Below are 15,214 nucleotides of genomic sequence, written 5' to 3' on the forward strand. Positions count from 1 at the left end.
GATCCCATCACAGGTGGGTTACAAATCACTTTAGTACTGAATGCAGGGGAAGTGAAATGTTATCAATGTTGTAATCTTTATTGTATTGTAACCCTTCTGCCCGTCAGAGTTGGCAGCAACAAGGGCCGGGTTCAGTATCTAGGGGTTCCATTCCAATAACACAATGCAAAACCGGCTCGAGCCCCCACCCAGTGACCTGGGACAAATATATACCACCCCTGCTGGGCGCCTCCAAGAGACAATACTTCCCCTCTCGCAAGCACATAGTCTGAGTGTAGCAAAAAGCCTTTTAATAACAGAGAGAAATAATGTGGCATTATGTTGGGGAAACACCACAAACAAGATTCATAACCCAACCCATGAGCAAAAAAAAAAAACAAAAACCCCACCCCAAGCAAATTGTCCTTTCCCTTTAGTTCTTGAGTCCAGCAACCCAAAATCACCCAAAGTCCCAAAAGTCCAACGACCCAAAAGTCTCTGTCCCTGGTCAGGGCAGCCCCAGAGTTTGAAAGTTTATCTGCAGAGTTTTACCTCCCAACCTGGGTGGAAATGGGGGGGCGGGTTAAGGGGCACCTTATGTGGTCCAAAGCTGATTACCCTACCTTTCCATGGGGCTCTGCTGTGCCAGCTGCCCCCATGAGCTGCTCCACCAGCCACTCCGCTCTCCATCCCGCAAACTGCTCTGCCATATATATTCAGGCTCCCCCACTACTTAACACAATACTCAGTGATTTCAGCTCTTAGTAAGTTTAGCTTATTTGTGATTTTAGCTTGTAGTAGGGGAGCCTCAGTGCTGGTGCACCATTAGCCCAAAGTGAATTCAGCTCAGCAGTTTGTAACTAGACTTCTAATGGAATCAAAATTAGCTCTGATATTCCACAGTGAGTGGGGAGAGGAGAGGGGTAGGACCATGCCACACCACCAAGTATTAATACCTGTCCCCACTCACTCCATTCACTGGGTTTTGGAACCCATGACCCTTGCCTAGCGAGTCTGCTTAGTTGATGGTGAGTCCCTCCATCATAACAAAAGGCCGAGTACAGTTCCACTGTCCTTGATTCACATAATCAGGATAATAACAGTTTATTCCTGCCCCAATAACAGAGAAACTGGGGCTCCTACAGCAGACAAAGTGACTATCTAGGCAGGGTGGGTGTGCCTATGCAAATGAACCAGCCCCTGAAGTTCTTTTCCACAACCCACCATGACTCACCACCAGATGTCAGGGTAGAACTCATCCTGACTCTGCTTACAGTATGAATAAAGGGGAGAAGAACTGTGCTTAACATGTCCCAAATGAGGGGGTCACCCTCAGCTGAAAGGACCTCCCTGAACTAGGGGCTCGAATGCCAGACCCCTGCGAAAGTAAGAGGGGCTGAGGATGGGTGTCCCAGCTAGGAGATGTGGTCTCTCCCTAGGGGACTCTGGTCTGGTTTAAACCAGTTCCTTCTCGCTGTTCAAAGATAAAGCTAAATAGACTCCATTAGAAGCCTTTGTTATTTTATAGTGCTTAATTTAGAGCTGAAATCACTTGTGGTGGGACAGTGTTTCTACCGAGCCTGCTAAAAGCTGGCAATCACTAAGAGACTAATGTGCAGGGGTTACACCAGGGAGTCAGGTGGCAATACCTGACAGTTGACCAGCAGGAGTAGAACCAGTGGCTAGCAGGGAGGCCAGCAGAGAAGAGCCATGGCTGGTGAGATGGCCAGCCAGAGTAAGTGCTCAGATGGCAGAGCAAGCAAGGTGCCTTCTTGCTGGGGTGGGAGGTGAACTCACACAGATACACCTCTGGGCTCTCAATGACCAAGGACAACCGCTGTGAGTGGGGTATGGTGAGGGAATGGGTGGTGAGTGAAACTACGCTTTGGGGAGGATAGCCTGCCGGCTCTGCCCCTTATGCCCAAGGCCCCTCCCCCCACAGCCCCAAACCCCCTTCCCCCCCCACAGGAGAAGCCCTGAGGGTCCGCCCAACCAGAGGGCGCCGGCCTGCCCACCCTAGCCACACCGGGCCAAACCGCTGGCCCCCCCACTGCCTCCTCTGAGCGCCGGGCTGGCCCCAGCGCCAGCCCCCGAGTGCTGGGCCAACCCCAACACTGGGCTAAGCTGCCTCCATGCCCCTCTGAACACCAGGCCAGCCCCAGCGCCTTGCTGGCCCCCCCGAGCGCTGGACCCCCCGGCCGAGCCACCTCACTCTCATGCCCGCCACTGACTCTCCGCATCCCTCCTCACTTCTCCATCCCCAAGGAGGAGGGACACTGCAAGCAGCTGGGACTACCAGAGTGGGGGTAGAGTGGAGGAGATATGGCAGGGAGGCAGCAGAAGCAGCAGCAGGCAATGGGGGTCTCAGGGAAGGGAGGGGGTGGGGCCACTGCAAGCCAGGTGTCTGGCAGTGGGTGGGCGGCAGTGCCAAGGAAGGCTAAGCCTTCCCTGGCCTATTATACCTGCCGCCCATGGGTGAGGGAGCAGAGGGGGGCACAGAAAAGAACTTTTGGTGGTAGAACTCAAGAACATGAGGCAGAATGCGTGCTGGGGTGGGTGTCCTGCTCACAGTTTTATGTTTATGAATCCTGCTTGTGGTATTTTCTCTAATTAATGTCGAGTGACTTCCCTCCTCTCATTAAAAGTTTCTTTTCTACACTCAGACTCTGCTTGCGAGTGGGGAAGTATTGCCTCTTAGAGGCACCCAGGGGTGGTGTGTAATTTTCCCAGGTTACTGGGTGGGGGCTCGAGCCAGTTCTGTGTTGTATTGTTGAAAAGGAACCCTAGATATTGAACCCGGCCCTGGTTGCTGCCAGTTCTACCTGGCAGAAAGGTTACACAGTTTTTGTTACCACTCTGCCATGGGGTATTCTCATGGAAGTGTTATCATTTCATGCTCTAGGAGGAGTTTATGTGGAGAAATGGTGGCTTCTCCATCCCTAATGACATCTGAATAATTGACTGGCACACGGAGCCACAGAGCTCGAGCACAGTCAATGAAAATATCTAGTATGTGTGTAGAAGTGAGCGTGTCGCAAACAGCTGGCATTCAGGTGAAATAACAGCCACAATTCATTGTTGTAATCACCACAGTATTTACCAAGGGACGAGGTGCCAGTTATTCTTTTGATAGCGCTGCCAGCAGATGCAATCAAATGGTGTGCTTGCATCCCAGGGGCCTTATTTTAACTGAGGACAGCATTGCAGGATCAGATCCTAAGCGCCTATTTTCAACCACATATGTAAGCAGGGTCTGAATGAATGCTTCCCTGACAGCTAGCTGGGAGGGGAAGAGACTATGGGTGTGTTTATTTAAATACAGTTTGCTCCTGCCTTGTTTACATATTCATAATATACAGCTGTGTCAAAGGATCAACTTTGGCTGGTGTTGGGTACAAATGACCTTACTGAATAAAGGGGTAGTGAAATATGGTTACCAGTGTTGTAATTATTGTAGGAATACAGGAAAGCAGGACTGTGCTTAACCTGTGCCTAACCAAATGAGGGGGGCCACCCTCAGTTGAAAGAACCTCATTAAGCAGGGACTCGAATGTCAGCAGTCTGGGAAAGTATGGGAGGACTGTTCCTGTTCCCTTGAGACTGGTTTAGCCTGTTCCTTCCTGCTGTTCAAGAAATAGAGCTAAATAGGTTTCATTAGGAGTCTCTCTGTTATGTTAAATGCTGAAATCAGCTGTGGTAGGAGTATGTTTCTACCCTGCCTGCTAAGAGCTAAAAATTGCTAAGAACTGAAATCACTTGAGAGGGGGTAGTGTTTCTACCCAGGCTGCAAAGATGTGAAATTTACTAAGAGACAGAGGTGCGATGAGTGGCTAGTAGGGTAACTAGTGGAGAGGCACAGTGAGAGCGGTGAGTAGGCAGCTGGCATGAGTGGCCAGCAGGGTGGCGGGCAGAGAGCAAGTGCCCGAGCAGCAGAGCGAGTAAGGTACCTCTTTACCCCACCTGGGGGTGAGGGTGGGGGAGGTGAACTCTCCAGATGCACCCCTGAACTCTGGGTCTGCACTGACCAAGGACAGCAACTGTGAGTGGGGTGCAGAGATGGGTCGGACAAGTAAAAGGGACCTTTGGGTTGCTGGACTGAAGAACCTGAGGGGAAAAGGACACTGCCCAACCTACTTGGGGGTGGGTCTTTTACTCATGGTTCATATTTATGAATCCTGCTTGCGGTGTTTTCCCAAATTAATGCAGAGTTACTTCCCTCCTTTTATTAAAAGTTTCTTTTCTACACTCAGACTCTGTGCGTACAGAAATATTGCCTCTCAGAGGCACCCAAGGCTGGTGTGTAAATTTCACAGGTTACTGGATGGGGGCTTGAGCCAGTTCGGTGTTGTATCAATGGGAAGGAATCCCTAGATATTGAACCCAGCCCTGGTTGCTGCTGGCTCTGCCTGGCAGAAGGCTTACATATAAAACAGGATAAAACAGTAACCATTGGCTCAACTCTCTCACGCTTGCTCTCAGCCCAGAAGCAGATTTTGTTAATGGGGAGAGGAGAGGGGGTTTATAAACACACATCTTCCTTTCCGATCTATGGCACATATGTGCCCCCATCACTGGAGTATCTGAGCATCTCAAAATCTTTAATGTATTGGCCCTCCCACACTCTTTGAGGTGGGGTGGTGCTGTCATCCTCATTATTCAGATGGGAACTGAGACAGAGGCTAAGGGTATGTCCACACTGCAAAAGAGACCTGGCAGCAACCTCTGGACTGTGCAAATCGTTGGAGAAGCAGGTTTGTCCGGGGCGGGTCACAAACACCCTGGATCCCATGGTTTTACATATTTTCACTTTGGTGGTTTTTATTGTAGCCAAAACCAAAACTCCCATTGATTACAATGAGATCATGACGAGGTTTCTAATAATGCTATAAAAATAATAATAATATAATATAATACTGTGAATTCAGATGTACAAATTACATTAATGGGGGGTTTTGCGTGTGCTTTTACTATGTTTCTAATCTAAGGTTCTAAACATGGTTCAGAAATGTTTTTTCTTGTCTTGCACAAGAACTGAACTTGTGTATGAGACCATGAACTTTGCAACTTGCTGAGATGCTAAAAGCCAACACTGTAGGTCAGTCTGGGACTGGTTTCACTTTCTTGTTGATAAAGAAGGAGGAATCTTTAGTCTGTTTATTCAGACTCAGCTGAGGCCGAGGAATTTCTACACAACATATTTATAGCAGCCACTTAGATATGATTTCCGTGTTAAGGAGAGGGAATGGAGAGAGAATGTTATTTCTTATTTACTTTTAAAAAGAACCTGACAAAATACATTATCACACAAATGGCATTTCTGGGGCACATATCAGGAAATGCCAAATCACATCATTCTTGGCCAATAAGTCCCCTCACACTGAGCACAACTCCACATGCCTGGGAGGTGGGTGAAGCTTCCCCTAGTGGAGGCTAGCTCCCTGTCCCACCTCTTCCACCAGTGGCCCCACCCACACGCCAGCCCAGACCACACTCCCTCCTCTGCTCAGCCACCTATCTGCTTGGCCTCTCCATGATGTTCACAGTTTCCCTCTTCTCCTCCCCTGCGAGGCCCCCACTGCTAGCACTTTCCACATCCCTCCTTTCCTCCACTTCCCTCCCATCCTGCACAGGGGGTGGGTGTATGAAGAGGGATGTGGTGGGTGTCTCACTGGGATGGGGGGGTGGAAGAGAGGAGGGAGATGGTGGGGGGAGTCTCGCAGGGAGGGGGATGCAATGGAGGTGAGGAACGAGGAGGGATTCACCAGGCAGCGGCAGGCAGTGGGGCCTTGGGGAAGGGGCGGAGCAGGGAGGGGAAGAGTCTGAGCACAGGCATGGCTACCATGGCCCAGCTGTCCGGCAGCAGGGCAGCTGTGCCAGGGGATGCTTAGCCTCCACTGGCCTATTTTACCCACTGCCCATGTCCACCTGTCTGAAGTAGTTTTGTGTTATTTAAACCCCACGTAAGCAGGTCGGGTACACCTGCAGTGCTCAACATAGCAAAGAACCCAGGCCACATTGGATAGCTAAAGGGAATACTACCAGCTATGCCCACCACAAACAGATCAGTGCTCGACATGTATCTAACAAGGAGCACTCATATTCACAACTTCTCCCAAGGTCTCATCTACTTTCTTTTGGTTTATTTGGAGAGCCCAACATCCCAAAAGAAGCAAATTGCATCAGCAAAGGAGAACAAAGCTGCCATCCTTTGATCAACCAGCGAACCTTGGATTGGTGCCTACAGCTGTGCATCAAGGCCTACAGGGGACAGTTAGTGACAACTGGAGCAGTCACAATGCTCTGTCCCGTAACTAGTCAATCAGGCAGTGAATGACTAAGAATGATGATGGAACCAGTAGAGGGGGGCCAGAAGTAAACCCTGGAGTCAAACACCCCCAAACTATAGGGAATTTGGATCTATATCAACACATCCATCCACCACTGTGATGGGGGCTCAGCACGGGGAGTAGCTGCCCTGCGTAGATTGCTCTTCCCTTGTGCTGCTACCTTCCTATACTGACAGTGAGTGCAGGGGAGGGAGAGCCCATCCTACACCTACACCTTGATTTCAGTGGGACGCAAGCATGTGCAGGACAGGATTGCCATTCTTGAATCAGGGCCTGTGTGCTGGAGAGGCGTTAGGAGGAACAGCAGAAGAAACCTGGCTGCCATCTCTGACTGCAAGACACCTGCACGTGTTCTAGTAATGTCAGCTGTTTTAAACCTCAACTGGAAATGCAAAGCCCTTTAAACCAACAGTAAAACTCAGACTTTGTTTCTTAAGTGAGTTAACCTTCGTCATTCCCAATTTATGGTTCTGAAGTTTTACATAGCAGAGAGAATATTACTTTATTACCTTAAACCCACAAAAACAACGTACTCTGTCCTAGATGCAGCCTTCTTTACAATAGCCTCAACTTCACCCTGGCTTACCAAGGACCCAAGCAAATGACAGGAGTTGACGAAAGTCCAGAGTTGAATCTGATTGACTGCCACATGCATCATTTTTATGTTCCTATGCCCCAGCTGTGATGGAGAATAAAAGCCTCTGAATTAGTTGGGATTGTTGGATTAACGTTGTCTCTGAGTCTACGTGAATGATTGTTTTTTGCCCTAAAATCTATGAAGCTATGACACTGCTAGGCATTGACTTGCTATCTGCACCTGGGCCCCACATGCTAGGGCTGCTCTTTGGAGCCCAGGAAGGTGGGGATCTGGCTATCTGGGGGACACCTCTTGCTTTGTACATCACGAAGGCAGCAGAGATCAGCTGAGTTGGTTTTGCTGATAGTTCCTAGGGTGAAATGCTCCGAGCCCAGCAGCAAGGGGCTTTGGTCTCACAATTTACTTTATCCAGCAGTTGGTGGATTATTTCTGTTTCATTTGGCTTTGGTCCATGACTGTTCTGTGTCTTGTTCTGGTACCCCATGAACCCCGTAAGTTCCAATAGCCTGTTCTCAGTCCCTGCACTGGCACAGGGATCAGGGACAGGTTGGGCAGTCAGCCAGCTAATCTGAAGTTTCTCAGACCTCGCCTACTTTCTGAGTCCCATTTGCCACTAGATTCTCTGCCTGCAAAGCCCTTTCATGATGTCATCCCCCTCCCACTTAGGTTTTATGGCTTTTTCTTGGGAGAATTGGCAGGACTCTCACACTTACTGGTTCCAGGAATGTTTCTGAGGCCCTTTCTTACCCACTTGGGCCCTATGCCCTATGGTCCTATGCCCTACCCCTGGTGCTGGGGTTGGACCTCTGGTTCTGCCCTTTGGCTTGGCAGCTGGCTCTGGTTCCAGGCTCCTGACTCCAACCATTAGGCCTGATTGCCCATGCCCTGGGCCCCACAGGGAGGTGTACTGGGATGTATTCCCCATCTTAGCTCTGAAAGAGTTAACTGGAGCTGGAGAGCTCAGTTAGGGCACCTGGTTGCACCTTGTGGGTGGGCCATGCCCAATTACAGAGGAGTCCCAGCTGTGGAGGTGTGATGGGTTTGATCACAGACACACCCTTGGGACTGTCATCTGATATGCTGAGATTACCTCTGAGCCCCTTTTCACTGCCAGTTTGGGTCTCCAGAACCCTGCCTTGTTGAGCCAGACATGCCAGCCTGCTGCAACACAGACCCCAAAGCTGCAGACTTAACTGAAAACAGCTTAAGAAGTTCTCCTGTCTCCAGTACCCAGACACCAAGCTCCCAATGGGATCCAAAGCCCAAATAAATCTGTTTTACTCTGTATAAAGCTTATACAGGGTAAACTCATAAAGTGTCCGCCCTCTATAGCACTTATAGAGAGATATGCACAGCGGTTTGCTCCCCAAGGAATTAATCACTTACTCCGGGTTAATTAATAAACTAAAGTGATTTTGTTAAGTATAAAAAGTAGGATTTAAGGGATTTCACGTAATAACACACAGAACAAAGTAAATTACTAAGTAAAATCAATCAAAATATGCAAGGCTAACTTAATACACTTAGGATCTAGTTACAAATACTAACCTCTCACCCTAGATGTTATCTCAGGTACAATCCTTTTCAGACCAACGTTGTAGTTTATGGCCTGGATCCAGCAATCACTCACACCCCCAGATTTACAGTCCTTGGTTCCAGTTTCTTTCAGGCATGTCTTTGGGGTGGAGAGGCCATTTCTTGAGCCAGCTGAAGACAAAAATGGAGAGGTTTCCAGGGCCTTTCGTATTCTCTCTCTTGTGGGCAGAAACCCTTTTGTTCTTCTGTGCAACATCACAGCAACAAGATGGAGTTTGCAGCCACCTGAGCAAGTCACATGTCTATGAATGATTCAGCTTTTTGCAGGCCAACGCCATTGTTTACATGTTAGTTTGAACGTTCCCAGGAAAGCTCAGATGTGGATTGGTGTCTCCCAAAGTCCATTGTTAGTTAAGTGCTCCCAATTACTTGAATAGACCCTTCACGATATGTTGGCCAAACCTCCCTTATGTGTTCCCTACAGCAAACACTTCAAATACAAGCATAGAGCCAATGCTCATAACTTCAGACATAAAAATGATACAAGCATACAAATAGGATGAATATATTTAGTAGATCATAACCTTTGCAAAGATATGTTACATGGCATACCTAGCACAAAGCATATTCCAGTTATGTTGTATTTACACTCATAAGCATATTTCCATAAACATATAGAGTACAATGTCACACCTCCTTCAAAGTGTCCAGTTCTGTGATACTGTCCTTATAGTTTTCAGAATAGCAGCCATGTTAGTCTGTATTCGCAAAAAGAAAAGGAGGACTTGTGGCACCTTAGAGACTAACACATTGATTTGAGCATAAGCTTTCGTGAGCTGCAGCTCACTTCATCGGATGCATGTTCACGAAAGCTTATGCTCTAAGGTGCCACAAGTACTCCTTTTCTTTTTGTCCTTATAGTGATGTCCATGGCCAGTGCTACTCTGGGTCAGCCGGTAGGAGGGTGCCGTACTGTTGTCAGGTGTTTGGTTTTCAACTGGAACGCCTGGTCAAAAAGTAACTCTGGTGACTCCGGTCGGCGCTGCCAATCGGGCTGTTTAACATCCAGTTGCAGGCCTGGGACTAAGGCAGGCTCCCTTCCTGTCCTAGCTCTGCGCGGCTCCCGGAAGCGGGCATCAGGTCCCTCCAGGCATAGGAACTCTCCCATGCTGATAATGCAGCAGTGAAACCACGTCTTGTGCCCCACACCTCCTGTTGTCGTGGTCAGAGCCAGAACCCTGAAGAGTTGTATTCTGAGTGTAACAGTCACCCCCCTTCACCTACCCATGGTACAACTGCCTGTGGGCTCACCCTGTTGGGTAGCTCCACACAGGTTAGCACGATGAACTCCCTGAGCATGCACATACCTGGGCTACGGTAAATCCACCCGGGGGTACTATCTGCAGTGAGGGAGTGGCTGGGATTCTCAGAATGCAGCTAAGCAAACGAACCCTTCAGAAGTTCACAGGAGTGCTGAGTGCAAAGCTCCCCAAGTCCTTTCGAGTGCTTTATTTGCTTAGGCTCATTTGCTATATCTCTTCTGGGCCACGTTTGCTTAGTTATCTGGCTCCATGAAGAGCTATGTCTCCCTAAGTCATGAGCGGCCAGTGGTGCGTTCCAGATAATGGCCAGGGAAAGTTTCAATCAGACCGTGGCTGACCAAAATGTAAAGTGGCTCTGCTCGGATGCACAGTTCCACTAGTGCCTGCCATGGCCAGTCGGGTGCCTCTCCTGAGACCACTGTTAAATTGCTTCCCAGAGCAAGAGGCTGGAGCTTCCTCCAATTTAGAATATTTATGTGATTCATTGCACTGATTTAGCATATGTCCCACGTTACGTTCACAAAGCCAATCGGCTCCACATCGAGCAACAAAGGTGAGGAAATGGCAGACTTCAGCTTGCCTCACAGCTTTAACTTGCCCGCCCCTTGTGTCTGTGCATCACGGTACAGTCTTTAACTGGGTCTCATAGTGAGAAGTCTCAAGCAACTGTAGCTACATCCACCACTGCCTGCTCTGTCTAGTTACACTTTTTGCCATGAAAACTTATGGAAAATGGATCCTGCGGCTGTTTCTTCTCAGTGACTATTTATTATTGGGAAGGCAAAGGAAAATGAGAATTGCCTCCATTAGCTTCTTTCTGCTTTAAAATTACTGCCTATGTGTCCTGCTCCATGAATACTGTCCCCATCCCCCACAGCCTGTGTCCCCTGTTTCTCTTTCTCCCCTTGTTTCTTATTTATTTTGTCTGTTCTTTTCCTTCCCTTCCTGTTTTGTGCAGCTTTCCAGGTTTGGCTCAATCAATTTGAATTTTTATTTTTTCAGTTCAGCTCGGATTACTTTCTAAATCACTTGTCCAGCCCGCCCCCATCTCCCCAATCACTCCCCACTTTCTAATTTTCTTTTGCTATAGGAGGCCAAGCATGAGAAACACTATATAGAGTAGAAAAAATATACTACATGCACTACAGTATAAGCTGTAGGAAAGAATAATATTCTTTTAAGTGGCTGCCATGGCTGGTGCATGTTGCACTAATCTCTCGCAGTTCAAATCCCCATTCCTGCAATGAGACAGAAATTGAAGTCAGTGTAGCTTCTACATCAGTCTTAGCATCCAAACCCTGTCCAAATGCCGGAGGTCATTGCTACAACTCCAGTGTCCCCCCATTGCTAGTACATGTACTGCTTCCCTGGTGGTAGCAATTCTCACAAAGACCAGGCATAGGTAGTTTAGCCACCTGTTCAGAGCAGGTCCACATAACACACTGGTTAAAATGCTGGTGGACGCTAGCACTCCCGTCATTGTTACCACAGGGGGAGATGCATTGGTGGTAGCTCAGAGGTCAAGTATTTGAAGAAAAATGTCTGTCTCTCAGGCCTTGTCCAGACGAACAAAAGCCCAGCCTCCACTGGGAGACTATAAATGTTCATCAGCACTGGATGCTCTTGAGCTGGTGCTGAGAGGTTTAACTACTAGTCTAGACAGGAAGGAGTGGGCTGCGGCCCTGAAGTCTCAAATGCTTTGTCCTGTTTTAACGGGCAACTAACCCACCTTCAGCACTGATTTCCCTAGAGTGTCCAGGGCTAGAGCAGTGGAGAACTGGTGCTTAGATATCATGGCAAAGGGTAACAGGCTAAACTGCGAGAGAGGGACAGAGGCCCTCAGACATCCTGGTACCGTGCAGTGTGGGAGACCACTGAACGCTACTGGCAGCTCCAGAACAAGTCAAAGCAACACTCTCTGTTGGAAAGGAGCTAGAATCGCCCTTGCTCTGTCCCGTTGTTGGGCACGAGCTGGGCTTCGCGGAGTCTGCTACTGCTCTGTTCCACATCCCTAGCACAGAGCACTGAGGTGCTGTGGCCCTGGCAGGAGCAGGTACGACATGAGCTGAGTCTGGTGTTGTGCCTAGCGCACCTGGCCAATGAAGTAGGCTGCTGCTGCAGGCTGCCACTGCTCAGAAGCCACGCAGGCCTGCAGCAGAAGTTGAGCCCTGTCAGTGCCCTGTACCTCTCAGTGCCTGGCTCAAGGGCCCCCCCACTTCCTAAGAGCAATGTATTGATTTAGAAGGGGAATAGCCCACCCTTGTCATTCCCTGATTAAATACCTCCCGGCTCTCACCTCTGCTGCCTCTCTCCAATTTCCTTCATGTACTCGTCATGGCCGGTTGTTACACTGATGTAACTGAGCTTTTGCATCAGCCTGCAATTGACAGGTGTTGTTACGTGTGCTGTTAGTGATAAAGTCTGCTGATTCATGTCCCTGCCCCTTTCGATGTCCGCCAAACGGGGCAGGTCAGATTCAAGTCCCTGAATCCCAAATCCACTTGGATGGTTTCAGTTAAAAGGTGTTTGTGGCCAGAATCTTAGGAGAGAAGCTGATCTCACAAACTTTCAACCCTAACACTTGTGAGATTTCAGTGTCATTTTAACAGGGTGGGCTAGAGGCCAGCCAGCCCTGATTCCTAAGGAGGCACACCTGAGCAGGGGTCACTCGATTCCCTTAGAAGAGCAGCAAAAACTCCCCTGCAGAGCGAGGGAGTTTGCAATGGGTAAGCTCCAGCAGAGAACAGAGGGACTTGAAAACTTTGTGTTAAATGTTTGTTAATTTAATAACACAGAAGCTGAGAAGGGACAAAGGGTTCGTGAATTATTGAGGAAATCCCTTGAAGGGGTAAACTGAGGCAAGGCAGGCCACCTGCAGAGCAACCTCTAGCCGTGAGGGGGCAGCTGGGAGGAGGCCAGCCTGGTGACGTTCATAAAATCAACACAAGAGTTTTAGACCTGATGGGGGCTTGACCTTGAACCTGGCGCTGATGCAGCCTCATACCAAACCTCAAACGCTCGCCCAGAGGATACACCCGCAACATGAACCTGAGTGGTAGCCTAAACCAAATCCAGCTCGGAATAGCACCTCCCTCGCCGGCCACTAACTTTCAGTACTTGGCAGTGCAATGCTGGCAGTGCCATAAACAAGGACCACGCAGGTACAGGGAGCAGCCCAGGCAGTGGATTTCCCCTGTGTACCTGGTACGCTACATAGCACTGACATGGTTAATAGGAAAACTTGTGATTTTACCTGGGTGCTATTGCATAATAATATCTTGGACACTAGAAAGTAATGCAGAATACAGAGCAGGGAAAGTATTTTACTCTATGGTTTAAAGCACTATGTAAATTTATGAAAATATTATTAGTGATCTTTAATTATTGACTGATTATTAACAAAGCTCCCCAGAGCAACCTAGCATCCTTTGTAAAGAGGAATTTAAATCTGGTCTGCTAACAGCGAACACCTCAGTTAGGAGTGACTGACAGTTCCAGAATGCACATGGAAAGGAAAAAAGAAAGAAAGGTACACGCAACAGGTTTGGGAAGATGATTTTTTCAATGGCAACTACCTCGATAAAATGAAACAGCCACAAAGTAGAGTAATTCCAACTCTTCAAAACACACTCACACTCACTCGCTCATGCTCACTAATAAAAAGGGGCTGCCCCCAGCATTACATACCATTCTATGAATCGGTCTAGCTTGCTGTGGGAATCTGATCCACTGCCATCTATTCATGAAAACAATCACCATTGAGAAGTTAGATTTTATTTTCTTGCCATGTAACAGATCTCGAGTCATTAGACAGTAAGGAACAGCTGGGTTACCTGTCGCACGGCTTGACATTATAGAAGTGTCTCTGCTGCACTTGTTTTCTGTAGTCTGAACTCTGAATCTCAAGTGGAATATTTTATGGCTCAGGAGCTGAAGACAGCCTCGCTAGCACCTCCCCCTTGGGTTTCATAGTTCCTCCTCTAACTTTCCTCGAGTTGCAAAGGAGCTGTCAGCACGGGACAGGTGTGCTCCTTCTCAGTGAACTGCACTAGGGAAATGAAGGCAAATACACTGATTTTCACTTCTTCTCCTTTCTCTTCCCCCTTACACCCCACCAAACGTGCTGCCCTTCCCCCCACCACACCCACTAGCCTTCCTGCATCCCGTCCCTCCAAAATGACACAACCCAACCCTCTCTTCCCACAGCCAGTTCCTATGCTGCCTTCCCACAGCGGCTTGTGGTTCAGTCCCTTAGTCCTGGGTTGCTGTCTCCTGGGTGCTGGCCAAAGATGACACTGAACTAGCCGCTGGAAGGCAGCTTACATGGGGAATGTGTATGGAGTGAGAAGGAGAACTTTGGAGAGCAAAGAAGTAAGGTGAGGCAGGAGCCCTTCCAGGTCAGGTCCCCCACTCCTTGTTGTGGCTTTTTCAGAAACACTCCGGGGCCGCTGTGCTCACATCTTGGGGGAGTAATCTGGCCCCTGGACTATAGTTCCAGACTCTTGGGTTCTTTATAAACAATATAAATAATGAGTCATTGGGCCAGAGAGAGAGAATGACTCTGTTGCCTAGTGCTTATGGCACTCACTGGGCGGTCAGGGGGACCCAGGGTCCAACCCCCTGCTCCAATGACTAATTATTTAGATGCAGCAGGAGAGATTGACAGGGCCCCACCCCAGAGTCTCCCATCGTCCAGTGGTTAGAGCACTCTCCTGAGAGGATTTGAGCAGGGGTCTGCCACATCCCTGGCGAGTGCGCTACCCATAAAGCTAACAGTTTTAAGGGAGGCTGCGGTAGCAACCTCCGCCCAGCCAGACTTTGAATGGGACCCAATCCAGCAGGCAGCCTTGGGGCACACCCACTGGCCCAGGCCCTAACAAGACTGATCTTCCCCCAATGTGTGCATTGCTCTCAGGCATAGATAGGAGATAGGCAACAGGATGCCCAGAGGGAGGCAGCAGTACATGTGCTCAGAGGCAGAAATTGAGGCACCGAGGGAATTCGGGCACCTACAGAGTTCGGCAGGAGTTTTGTGAACTACAGAGGAGGCTAAAACCAAGACGTAGGCACTGAAATCTGGGCTTTGGGCACCTGAGTCCCTTTGTGAATCTAGGCCTTCCTCCTACTTTGCCTCACTGCCCCACCTGGAAAGTGAGACACAGCATGTCCCCACCTCCCAAGCATGTGTGAAGAGCTGACAGCCATAAGATGTTCGGATATGATGTTCCTGGCACCACACAAGTATCTTAGCTAGGTCGGGTCTCACCAGGGTGCCCCGCCCACATTTCAGATGTACTTTCGGAGCGCCAGCCTCAGCATCCCTGCTGGGTGAAAGCCAGAAGGCAGAGGCTACTTCTAAGCTGCACAGGTCACCATCCACAAAGGGTTTCTAGCTAAAGAACAACGACTTGAACTGTACCAAAAACCACCTG

General features: G+C 49.0%; 1 long non-coding RNA gene across 1 annotated transcript; it reads right to left on the bottom strand.

Annotated features, from left to right (window-relative positions):
- Positions 1 to 10,361: 10,361 nt before the first annotated feature.
- On the bottom strand, positions 10,362 to 13,770 carry LOC119861623. Its single transcript, XR_005294962.2, has 4 exons — positions 13,616 to 13,770; positions 13,470 to 13,518; positions 12,079 to 12,159; positions 10,362 to 11,020 (listed from the first exon to the last, which is right to left on the bottom strand). It is a non-coding gene; the product is annotated as an uncharacterized LOC119861623 (long non-coding RNA).
- Positions 13,771 to 15,214: the final 1,444 nt, after the last annotated feature.

This window comes from Dermochelys coriacea, chromosome 9 (assembly GCF_009764565.3).
Source record: "Dermochelys coriacea isolate rDerCor1 chromosome 9, rDerCor1.pri.v4, whole genome shotgun sequence".
In the NCBI taxonomy this organism is placed as follows: Eukaryota; Metazoa; Chordata; order Testudines; family Dermochelyidae; genus Dermochelys; species Dermochelys coriacea.